Source organism: Chiloscyllium plagiosum, unplaced genomic scaffold, assembly GCF_037043375.1.
Source record: "Chiloscyllium plagiosum isolate Xiang-an unplaced genomic scaffold, Cpla_swu_hap1 HiC_scaffold_4, whole genome shotgun sequence".
Taxonomy (NCBI): domain Eukaryota; kingdom Metazoa; phylum Chordata; class Chondrichthyes; order Orectolobiformes; family Hemiscylliidae; genus Chiloscyllium; species Chiloscyllium plagiosum.
In genome coordinates, this window is record NW_028270142.1 from 19,340,892 (window position 1) to 19,354,373 (window position 13,482).

Sequence of the window (13,482 nt, forward strand, 5' to 3'; positions counted from 1 at the left end):
GCTCACTGTATATATTCAAGACAGAAATTGATAAATAACATCCTTCTAGAAAAGGAAATCTGCCATTCTCAGCTGGTCTGGCCTAAAATGTGACTCCAGACTCTCAGCAATATGGGTGACTCTCAACAGCCCTCTGAAATGGACCAGCAAGCCATTCAGTTATATCAATCCCTACGAAGTCTCCAAGAAATGAAACCAGGATGGACCACTTGGCATCGGCTGAGGCACCAGAAAAGACAAACAGCAGAAGCACCCTAATCGACCCTGCAGAGTCCTCTTTACAAACATCTGAGGCCTAGCGCCAAAAATCGGTGGAGCTGACTCACAAACTCGACAAGCAACAGCCTGAAATAGTCATGTTTGTGGAATCAAATCTCCATAGACAATGTCCCAGGCACCACCATCACCATGGTAAAAACAATGACTGCAGATGCTGGAATCCAGAGTCTAGATTAGAGTGGTGAAGGAAAAGCACAGCAGTTCAGGCAGCATCCGAGAAGCATCCGAGAAAATCCGTTTCGGGTAAAGGCCCTTCATCAGGAATATAGGCAGAGAGCCTGAAGGGTGGGGGTGGGGAGAAAGTAGCATAGAGTACAAAAGGTGAGTGGGGGAGGGGATGAAGGTGATAGGTCGGGGGGAGGAGGAGGGAAGGGTGGAGTGGATAGGTGGAAAAGAAGGTAGGCAGGTAGGACCAGTCATGGGGACGGTGCTGAGATAGAAGTTTGGAACTGGGGGTGAGGTGGGGGATGGGGAAATGAGGAAACTGTTGAAGTGCACATTGATGCCCTGGGGGGGGGGGGCGTGGACCTCACCAGGCAGTCACGGAGGGTCTTTGCGGAAGGCGGAAAGGGGTGGGAAGGGAAATATATCCCTGGTGGTGGGGTCTGTTTGGAATTGGCGGAAATGTCAGCAGATGATTTGGTTTATGCGAAGGTTGATAGGGTGGAAGGTGAGCATCAGGGGCGTTCTGTCCTTGTTACGGTTAGAGAGGTGGGGTCTGGGGGTGGAGGTGCGGGACGTGGACGAGATGTGTTGGAGGGCATCTTTAACCACGTGGGAAGGGAAATTGTGGTCTCTAAATAAGGAAGCCATCTGGTGTGTTCTGTGGTGGAACTGGTCCTCCTGGGAGCAGATACAGCAGAGACGGAGGAACTGGGAATACGGGATGGCGTTTTTGCAGGAGGTAGGGTGGGAAGAGGTGTAATCCAGGTAGCTATGGGAGTCGGTGGGTTTGTAAAAAATGTCGGTGTCAAGTTGGTCGTTATTAATGGAGATGGAGAGGTCCAAGAAGAGGAAGGAGGTGTCAGAGATGGTCCAGGTAAATTTAAGGTTAGGGTGGAATGTGTTGGTGGAGTTGATGAATTGCTCAACCTCCTCGCGGGAGCACGAGGTGGCGCCAATGCAGTCATCAATGTAGCGGAGGAAGAGGTGGGGAATGGTGCCGGTGTAATTATGGAAGATCGACTGTTCTACGTAGCCAACAAAGAGACAGGCATAGCTGGGGCCCATACGGGTGCCCATGGCTACCCCTTTGGTGTGGAGGAAGTGAAAGGATTCGAAGGAGAAATTGTTGAGGGTGAGGACCAGTTCGGCCAAACGAATGAGAGTGTCGGTGGAAGGGTACTGTTGGGGACGTCGGGAGAGGAAGAAATGGAGATCTTGGAGGTCCTGTCATGGCGGAGTAGACGGAGGTGTAGAGGGATTGGATATCCATGGTGAAGATGAGGCATTGGGGGCCGGGGAAACGAAAGTCTTGGGAGGAGGTGGAGGGCGTGGGTGGTGTCTCGAACATATGTGGAGAGTTCCTGGACTGGGGGGGAAATAGGACAGTGTCGAGGTAGGTAGAAATGAGTTCAGTGGGGCAGGAGCATGCTGAGACAATGGGTCAGCCAGGGTGGTCAGGCTTGTGGATCTTGGGAAGGAGGTAAAACCACTATCACCATCCCTGACATACCTTGTCTCACCAGGAAGACAGACCCAGTGGAGGTGGTGGAACAGTGGTATATAGTCAGGAGGAAGTTGTGGTCAGAGTCCTGAACATTGACTCCGGACCCCATGAAGTTTCATGGCTTTAGGCTAAACATGGGTGAGGCAACCGCCTGCTGATTACCACGAACTATCCTCCCTCAGCCAATAAATCTGTACTCCTCCACATTGAGCAATACGTTGGAGGGAGCACTGAGGTACTCTGAGTAGGGATTTCAATATCCAATACCAACAGTGGCTCAGCAGCAGCGCTATTAATTGGGCTGGTCAGGATCTAAAGGATATAGCTGCTAGATTGAGTCTTTAGCAGCTGGTGAGGGAACGAGCAAGAGGGAACAGCATATTGATCTCATCTTTAGCAATATGCCAGCTGCAGATGCATCTGTTTATGACAATATCGGTAAAAAGGACCATCACATATTTCTTGTAGAGACAAAAGTTCCTCATTGAAGATGTACTCTTTGTCAATCAGGTTATATGGCACTATCACTGAACTAAATGGGACAGACTTCAAACAGATCTAGCAACTAAAGACTGGGCATCCATGAGGGACTGTGGGCCATCAACAGCAGCAGAATTGTGCTTCAGCACAGTCTGCCACGTCATGGGCCAGATTATACCCACTCAACCATTACTATCAAGCCAGGGGATCAACTGCGGTTCAATGGAGATTGTAGTTAGGCTTGCCAGGAGCAATACCAGGCATACCTAAAAACCTGGTGAAGCTACCAAAATGGGACTACATGCCTGCCAAACTCAAACAGCAAGTGATAAAGCTACATAATCTCACAACTAATGGATCATATCCTTGCTCTGCAGTCCTGCCAAATCCAGTCATGAATGGTGGTGGACGACTAAACAACTCACTGGAGGCGGAGGATCCACAAATATCCCCATTTTCAGGTGATGAAAGAGCCCAACAGAATAGAACAAAATATAAGGCTGAAGCATTCACAGCAACCTTCAGCCAGAAGTGCCAAGTGGATGATCCATTGCAGTCTCCGCCATTGGCTCCAAGCATTACAGAAACCAGGCTTCAGACAATCCGATTCACTCCATGTGATATCAAGAAATTGTTGGAGGCTCAGAATACTGAAAAAGCTAGGGACATTGGCAACATTTTGGAAAAAGTACTGAAGACTTGTGCTTCAGAACTTGCTGCTTCCCTACCCAAGCTCTTCCAGTACAGTTACAATACTCAAATCTACTCGGCACTTGGAAACTTGCCCAGGTGTGTCCCAATAATCCATAAAATGATGGAAGATGTCATCAACAGTGCTATCAAGCAGCACCTGCTCAGTGACACTCAGCTCCTGACCTCATTATAACCTTAGTTCAAACATGGATGAAAGAACTAAATTCCAGAGTTTGGTGAGAGTGACAGCTCTTGACATCAAAGCTACATTCAACAAAGCGTGGCATCATGTAAAACTGGAATCAATGAGTACCGGGGGCAAACTTTCCAATGGTTAGAGTCATACCTGGCAAATAGGAAGATGGTCGTGATTCTTGGAGATCATCATTCCAGCTCCAGGACATCTCTGTTGGAGCTCCTCAGAGTACTGCCCCAGGCTCAACACCATCTTCAGCAGCTTTATCAATGACCTTACCTCCATCATAAGACAGAATACTTGCACAATATTGTTTTAAAAAATTCTCAAGGTCAAGGACCAGGCTCGCAGGAAAGTAGTCTGACACAGAACAAACAGCCAAGAGGCGAGTCTGCTAGAATATAAGTGTTTTATTCCCCGCAGCGTCGCCACAACCAGGTCTCGTACTTACAACGGGTCTGGTTTATACTCACTCTACGTGTTACCGGAACTGGGAGCCGTCAGTTCTCGTAGAGCGGTTGCCAACAACCCACGCTCGGCGGTTAAACGCAACCCCGGAGCAGACTCTACCGAACTGGAGACTTTTCCAGCTGATATACTCTTTTCGAGATCTAAACATTCATGTGAACAGCAGAGCAAGGCTGAAAAACACATTCCATTCTGGTCACATACAGATAAGAAGATTCACACGGGAAGGTGTGTAATAAGATTCACACGGGACTAAGCGACACCTTCCATTTTCGGTTAGATTCACACATGTATTGGGACACAATTTTAACCCTTTCACCACATTCCACTGCTTGGCCCAATACATGTGTTACATTATGCCCATATGTATTCTTTCTAACAAGCGCCTACGTACACGCCAAATATACAAGCAAGTCAGGACATTACAGCATGTTAAAATCACCAGGACCGCTACCAGGATCGACAAGGGTGGGAACAGGAATGTCCCCGCAGTGTAGGACATACCACTCAATATGTCCCACCAATGATGAGCTGACTCCACGTCCACTACACGGGCATGTACTACCTCCTGTCCATGTATAAAGGTAGACACCGTAACCTTGGTGACATTGGTTTGATGCTTTCGTAATATCTGCTTAAGCTCCTCGGATCGGTCCAATGCTCGCTTAAACCGATCCAGGGAAATGTTCCAAGGATTCATCAGCACTTTCCACTGCACCTTGGTAAAGTGGCGAGCACTGCTATAAGTGGTCAACAAATAGGTCTGATTCTGCCAGTGCCACTGATAGACATTTGAGAGGCATCCCGATAGGATGTGGATTATTGGTAGCCACACAGAGCGTGTGTGGCCCAATCTGCCACATCATGTCCCTTGGAGTTTCAACAGTCCATTCGCACAGGGCCGTTCCCTTAGTCAAGCAAGGGTCCCGATACCTGTCCATCAGTAGGCAAGTTTTCCCCTGATCAGTCTGTTCACAAGCGGACAGATCATAGGTAATATTGGTATCTGGGCTAAACCACTGTCCCCTTGTCTTCAGAAAATAATATCCAGAAGATGTAATCACTGGTAATACATAATATCGACAGACCGTAACAGTGTGGGTTACATTCATGGTAACAAAGTATCCGTTACACATAGTTGCGTTACACCATGGATGGGTTATCATCCACAATTTCTCAGATACATTCCATATTCCCCTCCACGCTTGTACATTGGGGGATGTTACCACACGCAAAAAGCGTTCTTTCTGTATTTGAGCATGCAACATTTGAATATGACAGGCAGTCCAATTTAACTGAGCCGTAATGTTCTCAAACAGTTCCTGAGTGGCACCCCAGACATCCAGTTCCCATTGCAGAGATCGTATCATTATTTCAGCTGTCTCTCCTTGAGTCATCATTACAGATGGCATCCACCTTCCAATAGTATGTAGTCCTTGTGAGGTGGCCTGTCCCGTGTTAGATAATTTAGTACGGGTTACCTCAGAGTCAATAGCATTTGAGATACCCATGACAGTTCCTGCACCTCCCAGTAGAGTGTCATACCATGCCCGCCGCCTCCTCTTATGTTGGCATTCTGGGATAGCCGGCAGCCGCACCTGCCAGTGAACATCAGTGTGCAGTACTGCCTGGGCCATCTGCTGACAAGTTGACATAATGGGAGCCAACTGTGTGCGGTGCGCGTCAGAGACGTTAGGGCGCACCAAGATCAGCCATAACATTCGAGTCCGGTTTTGAATAACTGTTCCATTGCTGATCCAGATGTCCTCATCTCCAGTCATGATGTTCCATCGTGTCCCGTTTGAGCTTTCACATTCACGAGCGGTTATATTCCAATGACACATATTCACCGTTGCATTCAACATCAATGTACAGTTAGGGGTTATCAAAGTTACATTTCTCCCCTTATAACATCGTACACAAGTATACATTTGACAATCACTCGTGAGATCTAAAATTGTACACCATTGATTTGCCGCGCACTTAAAATCATCTTGCTGTCGTTCCTCACTACTAATTTTCCAACCTACATTTTGTTTCGATAAGGGTACCAACGACTGAGCTGGCACACTCCTCCAGACTGATTCCCCAGGATACATAATGGTGACCAGACTGTCTTTTCCTTGGGCTATGATCTCTGCCGGTTTGGGGGGACCAGTTGTCTGGCGTACCCATACCTTGGCACCCTGAGTGTCAGTAGACCCAAATCCCCCCGTCCCACGCTCAGTAACCTTAACGGGAGCTCCCGTCTCTTCCACCGTGTGGTGAAACGGTTAAAAAATTATGTCCCAATACATGTGTGAATCTAACCGGAATGGAGGTGTTGCTTAGTCCCGTGTGAATCTTATTACACACCTCCCCGTGTGAATCTTCTTATCTGTATGTAACCAGAATGGAATGTGTTTTTTAGCCTTGCACTGCTGTTCACATGAATGTTTATATCTGGAAAAGAGTATATCAGCTGGAAAAGTCTCCAGTTCGGTGAGTCTGCTCCGGGGTTACGTTTAACCGCCGAGCGTGGGTTGTTGGCAACCGCTCTACGAGAACTGACGGCTCCCAGTTCCGGTAACATGTAGAGTGAGTATAAGCCAGACCCGTTGGTTGTGGCGACGCTGCGGGGAATAAAATGCCCATATTCTAGCAGACTCGCCTCTTGGTCGTTTGTTCTGTGTCAGACTACTCTCCTACGAACCTGACCTTGAGAATTTTTTAAAACACACCGTTGTAAGGTTACATGGCTTAATGACCAATTGCGCTATTCTGTCCCCCTTCTGTATCACGTAAGGTTCAGCAGTGATGTTGACCAGGACCACCCCCAACTCCCCTTGGTAGTCCGCGTCAATTACGCCTGCCATCACATCAATCCCCTTTAGTGACAATCCCGATCGCGGGAGGATATGCCCATAGGTGCCAGGGGGACAAATCAATCCTAATCCGGTCTTAATCACCGTAGGTTTTTGTTGGACCAAAGTCTGTGTAGTTAACGCTCGTAAGTCCAGTCCAGCCGACATGACTACCATATGCACTGCTTTTAATTCTGCCCACTGACTACTTTTTCCCTCCCCTAATTCTTCTAGGGTAGTGCCTTGTTTTGGGTTAAAGGCGGCAGCTTTCCATCTACGCTGTCCCGCTTTCCATTGGGCTGACCCATCTACGAACCAAGCCGTGGCTTGTTCATCCGGGGTCAGTTCATCATACCGTTTTCCCATCTTAACGGGTGATTCCTTGTATTCAATCACCTCAAACCGTTTTTCCCCTTCCTCAGGGGCCTCCGCCACTTGCTCATGTAGGACTGACACTCCTTTCTGTCCAGTCCGCACTCTCTCCGACACATACCATTTCCATTTAATGATGCTGCTCTCTTGGGCAGTTCCTATTCGGTGGGTAGTGGGGTCACTAAGTACCCACGGAAGAATAGGGATAGCTGTTCTCATGATCACTTCATGTCCAATGGTCAGGGCTTCGGTTTCCACCAAGCCCCAGTAGCATGCTAATAACTGTTTCTCAAAGGGGGTATACCGTTCCCCTGCCGGGGGTAATTTTCGGGACCAAAATCCCAATGGCTTACGGGTTCTTCCCTGTTTTTGCCATAAGCTCCAATTGGCATAATCCCCCTGTGCTGAGACTTGCAGTTCTACAGGTCCTGACTGTACCTTTCCCAAGGATACAGCTTGCTGTATCGCTTGCTTGGCCATTTCAAATGCAGTTTGATGGACCTCCGTCCATCCGAACGCTGCCTTTTTCCTCGTAACTCGATACAAAGGTTTTAAAATTTGTCCTAAATGGGGAATATGCTGTCTCCAGAATCCGAATAACCCAATAAATTGCTGCACGTCCTTCTGGGTGTGAGGGACGGCAAAGACCTGAATCTTATTTTTAGCTTTCGCAGTGATTTCCCTTTCCCCCTTGTTCCACACGATTCCTAAGAATTTTACCGTTTGTGAGGGACCCTGGATTTTGGCTGGGTTGATCTCCCACCCATATCCTCGCATATGTTGAACCAGTTGGTCCAGCAATTCCTGAACCTGCTTCTGACTTGTCCCCTGTATCATCATATCGTCAATATAGTGCGAGATCATCACTTCGTCAGGCACTTTAAAGGCAGCCAAGTGTTCTGCAACTATCCGGTGGCAGATAGTAGGGCTATGCAGATATCCTTGGGGCAATCGCGTGAACGTGAATTGTCTACCCTCCCAAGTGAATGCGAACTGTTCCTGCCTATCTTCGGGAATAGGAATTGTGAAGAAGGCATTAGCCAAATCAATTACTCCGTACCACACCCCTGGATGATGTTGGATTCGTCCTATAATAGTGACGGCATCCGGGACCGCTGCCGTCAAGGCCGGAGTGTGACGGTTTAGTTGCCGATAATCTGCCGTCATCCGCCATGACCCATCGGCTTTATGTACGGGCCATAAGGGGTTATTCCACGCCGTGGTGCATGTCCTAAGCACTCCCGCTTCCAAATAATCCTTAATTGTGGCGGATATTTCTTTATGTCCGCCGGGAATCCTATACTGTCTAAGACTTATTACGCGATCGGCATGGGGAAGGGGTCCATTTTAACCTTTCCCACTAACACCGTCCTACAGCGCAAAGCCATTTTCGTGATTCCAAATTCAAACTTCCCTTGTTGGAGGTGAAGTGTTAAACCGGCCAGAATGTCCATTCCCAGGATCCATTCTCTAACTGGTGTAATGATAATTGAATAAGTTTTAATGGGCATTGTACCTATCTTTAGGGGCAATTGTACTGTTTTTCCTTCAATCAGATTACCTCCCAGCCCAACCAGCGTGACTGGGGTTCCTTTAAACTTATGGGGCGTCCCATAGATTAAGGTGGCCTCCGCCCCTGTGTCCACTAGAGCCATAACGGTTTGGACGGATTTGCGAATGTCGTCTGCAGACCATTGGCTCGTTCGTGGGCAAACCCTTGGGGCTTGGCCCGATTCCTATTGTTCCTCCCATTCATCTTCCCCAGACAGCACTGGGTAAAGACGTTTGCCTCGCCCTTCTTTGTTCTTGCCTTTCTTACTAGGTTTCCGGCCACGCCTATCCACTTTATAACACTCTCGGAGGGGAGGCCGTACCTCCTCCTCCTCCTCGTCCTCCGAGGATTCCCACCGCTGGGAAGTGGAAGTTCTACCCCTTCGAGGCTCATTAACAACCGGACCCAGTGTCTGACATTTTTGTGTTAGTAATTCCACTAGGTCTTCCATAGTGGGTCGGGACTCCGTCTCTACCCGGGACACCTTCAGTCCCTTTCGTCTGCATAAGTCTTTTAATTCCGGTGTAGGTAGGCCATCAATCTCCGATGCTGGGACCTGCGCCCATATCAAAGCTTGCCACAAAGCACGCCGTGAGGGGCCTTGGTTACTTCCTTGATTAGGGTTTACTTTTCCCCCTGCCCGAGCCTCAGGGCGACGCCCCTCCGTGCCCCCCTGAGAAGCACGGGTTGTGGGTCCCCAATCCCCCAAACCACCCATCTCCCTCATCATACTACGGGCATCTCCTAGGGTTTCTCCCCGTCCACTCAACATTATGGTTAATAACAGTGGTTTATAATGGGGGGGGGCAGTCTTCACTAGGTGGTCTCTAGTCTGTCTACTAACATTTGTGTTATCTACCTCGTCCAGCACTCCCAGCAACAGGGCATCCCGCACACACAAACGGGTTAGCCTCTGAACCCCTTCCTTAATCGTTGTCCAAGTTCCTTCCAAGGGGGGCCAATCGGACGGGAAGGGATACTGTTCGGCCACTGCCCTGGCATACATCCCAAATAAGGTCCCCATACTGCGATCTATTACCATATCCTTGGCTTGTCTGCGGTACCCCAGGTCTATGGCAGCATCCTTTGCTAATCCACCAAACTTGGGAGCATCCTGATAGTCTACCTGCACTTGTTGCCCCCCTTCCTCGAGGAGCCGAATTAGCCATAGCTCTAACGGCTCCCCAGGATTACGTCGGGTTTTCTGGGTGATAAACAGCACCTCATCGGTAGTAAAGTCTTCCGTTAATTCAGAGAATTCTGCAGGAGGCTGAGCCCGCGGTAATTCATGCATAATTGCCTCCCCTTGTTCATTCCGTATAGGGTTTCCTTCCTCATCTAACATTACCTCCCGTTGCACTGGGAGACGTCTCTGAACCTGCTTTCTCCTAACCACTGGTTTAGCTTGGAGTACGGGTGGGTCCTCTTCGTACTGATCATCTGAATCTCCCCAAATGTTCCCATCCCAATGATCGATATCCCACCGATCCCCGTTATTTAACTGGGCTACAAACGCCCGTACTTGTACTGGGTCCGGGGTTCGAGGGACCTTCCTTTTCTCTTTCCGTTTCTTAGCAGACAGATACATAATAGTTCGTCCTGCTAGTTCAGTTAATGCTGTCAATTCAGCTTTTAACTTCATAATTTCCTGCCTCAACATAGAGGCATCTCCCGAACTGAGTCCCTGCTCATGTTTCAGGAGGGCTAATTCTGCTTCAGCTTTTTGGCGCTTGTCTGACTGTTGTCTACAAGCCGCCGCACAGGCCCACATCCTCCGCTGTACCCCAGGCAAGGGGTTCTTCGGCAGGACTGGGATCCTCTCAAGGGTGGACAGCAGCGACCCTGGGGTTCCTACGCCCTCGGCCTCCCAGTTCTCCGGTCGCCCCCCACCATTTCTCAAACAAACTGCCACGCCATGCCACGGTCCATGCCATCCCGGGACGGTCGGGACCTCCACAGTTTGTTCCTCTGGTTTCTTAGCCTTTTTCCAAAACATTGTTCTGTATCAAAATCTTTCCTCAATTGCGATTGATCCTGCCGGCTACGCCAAAATGTTTTAAAAAATTCTCAAGGTCAAGGACCAGGCTCGCAGGAAAGTAGTCTGACACAGAACAAACAGCCAAGAGGCGAGTCTGCTAGAATATAAGTGTTTTATTCCCCGCAGCGTCGCCACAACCAGGTCTCGTACTTACAACGGGTCTGGTTTATACTCACTCTACGTGTTACCGGAACTGGGAGCCGTCAGTTCTCGTAGAGCGGTTGCCAACAACCCACGCTCGGCGGTTAAACGCAACCCCGGAGCAGACTCTACCGAACTGGAGACTTTTCCAGCTGATATACTCTTTTCGAGATCTAAACATTCATGTGAACAGCAGAGCAAGGCTGAAAAACACATTCCATTCTGGTCACATACAGATAAGAAGATTCACACGGGAAGGTGTGTAATAAGATTCACACGGGACTAAGCGACATCTTCCATTTTCGGTTAGATTCACACATGTATTGGGACACAATTTTAACCCTTTCACCACAAATATTCAGCATCATTCGCAATTCTTTAGATACTGAAGGCTGTCCATGTTCAAATACAACAAGATCTGGACAATATCCAGGCCTGGGGTGACAATTGACAAGTAACATTCACACCACACAAATGCTAGGCTATAACCATCACCAAGAAGAGACAATCTAACCCTTGGCATTCACGTTACCATCACTAAATCCCCCACTAACAACATCTTTGATGTTAACATTGACCAGAATGTCAACTGGACTTACCACAAACATAGTGGCTACAAGAGCAGGTCAGAAGCTAAGAATATTGCCACTCTGTAAGCGACTCAACTCCTAACTCCCCAGAGCTTGTCCATCAGCTATAAGGCACAAGCCATGAGTGTGATGAAATATTCCCCACTTTCTTGGAAGAGGAGCTCCAACGATACTAAAAAAGCTTGGCACCAACCTGGCACCAATAACAGCTGCTTGATTGGCACCATATCCACAAATATTCACTTGTTCCACTACCGATGCTCAGCAGTAGCAGTGCGTACTATATACAAGATGCAAGGCAGAGATTTACCAAAGATCCTCAGACAGCACCTTCCAAACCCATGACCCCTTCCACCAGAAGGGCAAGGGCCACTGATACGTGGGAACATGACCTTCTGCAAGTTGCCCTTCAAGCCATTCACCATCCTGACTTGGAAATATATCACCATTCTTTCACTGTCGCCTGGAATTCCCTTCCGGACGACATTGTAGGTCAACCTACAGCAGGTGGACTGCAGCAGTTCGAGAAAGCAACTCGCAACCACCTTCTCAAGAGCACCTAGGGATGGACAATTAGTCAAAAGTGAGGACTGCAGATGCTGGAGATTAGAGTCAAGAGTGTGGCAAAAGCCCTTCATCAGGAGTCAGTGCTGACAATTAGCACCGACTAGCCAGCGATGCCTACATCCCTCAAATGAAGAAAACATTCTAGAAATTAAAAGATATCAAGCTACATGGGCATAGTGCAGGAGAAGAGTGTTCAGATAGATCAGGCATGATCTTGTTGAACAATGGATTAGGCTTGATAGATTAAATGACCTACTCCTATTACTGTGCAACATAATTCAAAATAAATGAACTTTAATTGTGTGCATGCAGTAGTTAGCATTTTGTCACACCATAACTTGAAAGAGCATGCAATATTTTTTAGTTCTATGATGCAGCCAATTGGAAATGTTTAGTCAGAATCTGCAAGCAATTTCACTCAAAACTATTTTAAGAGAAAAAATGCATTTAGATCTTGACTGTGGAAACAATTTCCAAACTGAACCACATAAGATGGATTCAATGTTCCCAAATTAAGTTAATGACAGATTTTACAAAATCACTTGCCATTTATTTCCTGGAATCAGTTAAACATGCAATTTCCAGCCAAACATTTGTTTTTATCACACAAAAACAAATTACTTAACATATAACGTGATACCTATCACATAATTATGTAAAACGATCAGTTTTGCCACATTCCACAGTCATATGATCTCGAAGTCATTATGAATGAGATAAAGACAGGTAATTAACATGAGGTCAAAGAAATCTTTATCCCAAATCTTTACCTTTGGTAAAAAACCAGTGAAGAAAGTATTCTCTTTAAATATTACACGTTTAAATTAATGTTTGAAAACATCTCCTCAGAACAAGTGCAAATAAAATGTCTCTACAGTACATGTAACATTCAACACTATACAAACTATAGCAAATTTGGACCCAAGTCACATAGACAACTGACCGTTTCTAAGGAAAACGCGACGATATTTATTTAGACAATCATGTGAACTGCGTAGTTCATACATTACTAAAAGCGAATATACTGTATTTTTGTACTTACTAAAAAATCAAGCTATCAAATTAATATGTTATACGGTTTATGTTTCAAATGCCCAGCATTTTTAGCCTCGAGCTATTCTACAAATGTCAGTTTCTCATTGTGCTCAAGGCAACGAGACAAAAGTATTACAGTCTGGACATCCCCGGCGTGAAGAGTACAACCATCAAACCATGACACTTTCTAGCTACTAGTTAATAGATGTTGTGCACAATTAATAATTTCCACATTTCACAAATCTGGCTGCGAAACTAAACGTTTACAAAGGAGACTTTGCAAGAAAAAAACTTACCATGAAAAATGAAGAAAGAAGTCGCGAATTCACACAGCTGTTTCACACTCGAGTTGCTGGAGCTTAACACAAAAAGCAACTAATGCAGTCAATTGCAACGTACTATTATATGTATACAGTATGAAGAATAGAGATCACGCATTCATAGAGCTGCAATAATTTAGTTCCCACCAGGCTCTCCACGGCAGCTACACTACTGCGATCCTTGGCTCTACCTCTGCTCCTCCCACACAGCGCGAGACACAAGTCGCTACAAACAGCTG

General features: G+C 47.1%; 1 protein-coding gene across 5 annotated transcripts in view; it reads right to left on the minus strand.

Annotated features, from left to right (window-relative positions):
* Window positions 1–13,472, minus strand: part of pag1 (phosphoprotein membrane anchor with glycosphingolipid microdomains 1) — a 176,626-nt gene extending 163,154 nt beyond the window's left edge. For 4 of the 5 annotated variants that reach the window (XM_087986003.1, XM_087986000.1, XM_087986002.1 and 1 more), the window contains exon 1: window positions 13,220–13,471. The gene's annotated coding sequence lies outside the window, so the exon portion shown is untranslated. Of the gene's footprint in view, window positions 1–13,219 lie in introns of all 5 variants that reach the window. The other variant, XM_087986004.1, reaches the window with a different exon arrangement.
* Window positions 13,473–13,482: the final 10 nt, after the last annotated feature.